At 40.2% G+C, this 5,326-nt stretch overlaps 1 long non-coding RNA gene across 1 annotated transcript; it reads left to right on the forward strand.

Moving 5' to 3' along the window:
- The first annotated feature begins 661 nt into the window (after window positions 1-661).
- LOC311260791 lies at window positions 662-2,548 on the forward strand. The gene is made up of 3 exons (XR_014623052.1): window positions 662-905; window positions 1,526-1,615; window positions 1,775-2,548. It is a non-coding gene; the product is annotated as an uncharacterized lncRNA (long non-coding RNA).
- The last annotated feature ends 2,778 nt before the right edge of the window (window positions 2,549-5,326 follow it).

The following is a 5,326-nucleotide window of genomic DNA, read 5'->3' on the forward strand; positions in this document are numbered from 1 at the left end:
ACTCTAGTCATGCAGGTGGTGTGTGGGAGCGCCAGATTAAGACTGTCAGAAGTGTTCTGAACACCACTCTATCACTGTCCCATGGAAGACTCAACGATGCTTCACTACGGACTTTATTCTATGAAGCCATGGCCATAGTCAACAGTCATCCACTCACCGTGGATAACTTAAACAGTCCGGACAGCCTGGAACCACTCACTCCAAACCATCTTCTCCACATGAAATCCAACACGCCACTTCCTCCACCTGGCACTTTCTGCAGAGAGGATTTGTACGGGGCTAAAAGATGGCGCCGTGTGCAATTTCTAGCAGAACAATTCTGGAGCCGCTGGAGAAAGGAGTACCTTCACAACATCATCATGAGGCAGCGTTGGCACTCTCCAAAGAGGAATCTACAAGTGGGTGATGTTGTGATGGACATTGATGAACTGTTGCCAAGAGGCGAGTGGAGACTTGCAAGAGTCATGGAGACTGTCAGTGGTACGGATGGACTTGTGAGGAGAGTGAAAATCTCAGTTGGAGATAAGAGACTGAACAAGAAGGGTGAACGCTCTAGTAAACTTTCCATATTGGAGCGTCCTGTGCAGAAATTAGTCCTGTTGTTAGAGACTTCTTAAGTTGATAACTGGAAAGGGACATTGAGATTGAGAAAATTATTCGTTTATATTGTTGTTTGATGCAAAACTCATAATTTGGTGGGAGTGTAAATAACCCAAGTTGTGTTATTTGCTGAAAGTTCGTTTTATTGTGTAATATTTTGGTCATGCTTTTATTTTGAAAGTGACTCCCGTGTATACTTTCGGAGTTCCTGTTATAGCGGAAGGAAAATTGAAGTTGATGAAACGGCAAAGTTGAGAGAAATTAACAAGGTTTAAGGCATTAGCAACCCTCCGAAGAGGCACAAGGTTAGTATTTGTTGTTTTGTTGTAATTTTAGTACATGGTTTGTGTCTCTAAATCATTTAGAAGTGCAGAATTTCTTTGAATTGATTTAGTCAATGAATTAATGTTGGCTTATTTTACACTAGTATCTCATGCTAATATATTGCATTTCATTTTCGTTTTATGTGCTTTATTTCCAGCTCTTACGTTGTTGGTTAGATTTGTAATAAATCTGGAAAACATCAGTAAGTGTCTGACCATCTTTCAGGGGATCTGCTACAAAAGTAGTAACTGAGTAACAAACAAATAACCAACCAGGATTTAGATTCTGACAGACAGTAAACCTCCACCACTGAAAGTGCTTGGAGACACACTTTGATACGATCTGAATGAATGAGGAAATGAAACAGTGTGTCTGGCTCTGTAAGCTGGAGGAGACAGAGATAAACTCAGGGTTTGGTTGAATAAAACCTGCCAGTAGGGTGGTTAGATTCTGTTACTGCGGTAACTGACCCTAAGTTTAAGTTACCTCTCTCTGGAACTGAAAACCCAGAGTCTTTCTGGAATACACCCCAGAATGTCTTGCGGACAGAGGGGGTATATAATTCTGGTAGCAACTGTATTCATGTATCATGTTTTGGCAGGCATCAAACCAAAGGAAGAGGGCAGCAGCTTTGCAGGGACTACCATGCTATATGAAGGAAAATCCCTCTGCGTTCACGAAGAGGTGTGAGGTAAGCAGCGAAATGTCATTCAAGATGATACAAAAACTAGTTCACAATGGGCAGGGTTACACTTGTCATTTCAGGCATCCTCTGTGTGTATGCACTATATGACAAAGCTCTCTAAAGCAGAGGCATCTTTTATTTTTGTTTTTTTGTTTTTGCATCAAGCCAAAAGAGCCTGAACAGGATGTCATCAAGGGAATGGTGATTGGGATCCTTTTAGTCGTTGAAGATGTGAAGGAGCCCCTTCCAGCTTCCTACAACGATGTTGCCATTGTAATCGAGGAAAAAATCGAGGTGATGTTCCCAACTCTTTTGTGAACCTGATGGGCCTGCTGTACATGCTGAACCTCAACTATCCGAAAGACTTGAAATATACTTTTGAGGTGATTCAGCACCTGTTCATGGGAATCGGGTCTGAGATGTGCACTCCCAGGGTCCACTCTCTAAAGAATAAATTGCTCAGTTAAAGGAATGGCATAGAAAGGTGTTTCTGCATTTGTCCCAGAGGAAGCTTTCTCATTTATCTGCCATTTGTCCATTGCACCCTTCTGTGGGTCACATCAGTTTATTTTATGTTTTCATGTTCTAACAGATCTCTGTTGCTCTCTTTGGAGGAAATGTGTCTTGCAGACACTAATTTGTATTTTATGTTGTAGAGGAAACATGAACAGAGTGGAGATTTCAGGAATGTTTGAACATTTTCATTTTCTGGCTAACATTTGAGCAAGTTTCTCAGAGAGATACAGTTTCCTATGTATGTCTTTCTGCATTTTGCTGCAGCAATGCTGAACACTCACTTAGAATGGACTCTGTTGAGTCAAGTCACTTGGAGAGTTGTTGTTTTTTCCCAAAGGAATTATGCTCTTTTTTTGAATGCGTAATTTGAATGTGTAATTTCAGTTTTTGACCAGCCCTGGAAGAGCAAGGATGTGTGAGAGGGTGGGAAGGCTTTTTTATTTTTAAAAATTTTTTGTCTGCATGTCCCAGAGTAAGCATTCTCATTTTTTATTTGTCTATTAGACTAATGAGCCCCTCTGTGGGTCACACCAGTTTTCGTTTTCACGTTCTGACTGATTTCTATTGCTCTATTTTGAGGAAATGTGTCTGAGAGACACAAATGTATGTGTTATAGAGAAATCATGAAGAGAGTGGACATTTCAGTAATGTTTGAATGTTTTCATTTTCAACATTTGAGGAAGTTTCTCAGAGAGATACAATTTTCTACTTATGTTTTTCTGCAATTTACTGCAGCAACTCTGAACACTCACTCAGAATGGACTGTTGAACAAGTCAGTTAGTTATTGTTTTTCAAGGAAGAATGATCTTCTTTTTATGTATGGGACACTGTAAATTTAGTTTGTGAGAAGCCCTGAGCAAAAGTGAGGATGTGTTAGAAGGTGTGAAGGCTTTTTTGTTTGTTTGTCTACATGTCCCAAGGAAGGTGTCTACATCCATTGACACACTTATTTAATTTCAATATTAATTTTAATGAAGCAATACTGGTTGGAGTTGAGTTGTTGGGACTGTAATAAAAGTCCTGATTGAAATGTCTTCTCAGCTATTTTTTTATGTGTTAATATTTAAGTTTGACTCAGCTAGTTCTCATTTAGATTATATTTGTAGATATTACTTTTTTTAAATCTATCAATTTCTGTAAACTTAAATAACTTGGTAATAGAAGTTGAAAAATAATTATTTCATGTTGAGCTAACTTGATTATTTATTTTAAATAACTTGATAAAATAAGTTCAACCAACATCCTTTTTAGCTATCTGAAGTAATATTTCCTAGTCCAAATTACTTGACACAAGAAGTCAGAGGTGGGAATTATGGAGTCATCAAGTCATCTCCATGCCATGTATTTGTTCTGTTCATGCACTAAACCAGCTGAGTCCGATCAGCACAGCTCTTCAGCCAGGAAGGTGAGCTAATTAGTGAATGCACCTGGTTCAGTGACTGAGCAGAACAAATACATGGCATGGAGATGACTTGATGACTCCACAATTCCCACCGCTGCAAGAAGTTGAGTCAACAAACTGCATGCTGTATCAATTAATTATTTCATGTTGCGCTAACTTGATAAACATTTGTAAGAACTTGATAAAATAAGTTCAACCAACATCTTTTTAAGTTCTCTTAAATGATATTTTCTAGTCCAACTTACTTGATACAGGAAGTTGAGTGAACAGACTGCATGTTGCATCAACTCATGTTTTGAAGTGCAAGAAGCTTGACACTATAAGTTGACTCAACTTAACTCAGTCAAAGCAACAAGATGACTTGACTTAGTCAAGTTGAGTCAACAAATCTTTTTTAACAGTGTACTATGTGAACAAAACAGACAGTTGAGTAGTGAATGACTTGGTCTTGTTTCCTGTATACTGAGTAATGACTCCCTCTTTTACTGCAGTGACATTGGTGGCAAAACTGCTTCCTTTTTTCAAATCAAATCAAATCAAATCAAATTTTATTTGTATAGCCCAAATTCACAAATCACAGTTTGCCTCAGAGGGCTTTACAATCTGTACAGAGACGACACCCTCTGTCCTTCGACCCTCGATTCGAGTGAGGAAAAACTTGCCCCAAAAAAAAGGCCCTTTTAACAGGGAAAAAAAAAATGCGGAAGAAACCTCAGGGAGAGCCACAGAGGAGGGATCCCTCTCCCAGGACGGACAGACGTGCAATAGATGTCGCATGTACAGAGCAGATCAACGAGATCACAATGTATTCAATTATAAGCGATGGTTGACAGGAGTGAAAGTACACAAAGATGTATTACAGCAATAATGATGAAATGCACATGGAAATGTGATTACTAGTGATAACAGTGGTAGTGATCAATGGTAAGGATGGTATGTAGCAATGCAGTACGATAATAGTAGTGGAACGTATGTAACAGAGATGTGACTAATATTAGCGACAGTAGTGGTGGGTGTCAGGCAGGGTCATGGCAGTAGGTGCATCCACGATCAGGCAGGGCCATAGCAGTGGGCGCATCCACGATCAGGCAGGGCCATAGCAGTGGGCGCATCCACGATCCACGACCCGGGTGCGGCCAGGATCCAAGGGAGCCTGTAGGACTAGAAAGCACAAGGACTCCGGGGAAGAAGTAAGTCAGTGACATGCAGAGATGGGGCATGTATACAGGCATAATGTATACAGATGGAGAGGAGAGGAGAGGGGAGGAGAGAGAAGCTCAGTGTGTCATTGTCCCCCGGACTAGGCCTATAGCAGCATAACTAAGAGCTCGTCCAGGACAGGCCTGGTTAAGGTGACTAGCATTGGAGGCCTTATAGTTGGTGGATGGTAAGTCCTGAATGTTGCCACAAAGTGGGTCTGATACTATTCTAACCTGCTTTTCAATGAAGACGACAAGATCAGTAACACTCTTCTTCCACTTCACTCTTGCAGATCACAAGCAACATTTCTCCATTTTTCTCTTAATTTATAAGCAGGTTTCAGGATGATGCTCCTCATATTTGATGGTAAGTCCAGCTCCTTCGTATGCATCATTTGCTCTGTTAGATTTGAGCATCCTCTGAGAAACAAGAAGATTGATTGTAATGTTTCAATGTCTTCACTTTTAACAGGTGTCCAGTTCAGAATCTTTTCCATATAAGCAGATGCAATTGTATGCTCATTTCCAAAAAGTTCTGCTAGAACACCTTTGGCCCTGTGGTATCCTTGCTCTGAAGGTAAATGTTGACAACTTTGGAC

Source organism: Pagrus pagrus, assembly GCF_965226575.1.
Source record: "Pagrus pagrus genome assembly, chromosome: 8".
NCBI classification, from domain to species: Eukaryota; Metazoa; Chordata; class Actinopteri; order Spariformes; family Sparidae; genus Pagrus; species Pagrus pagrus.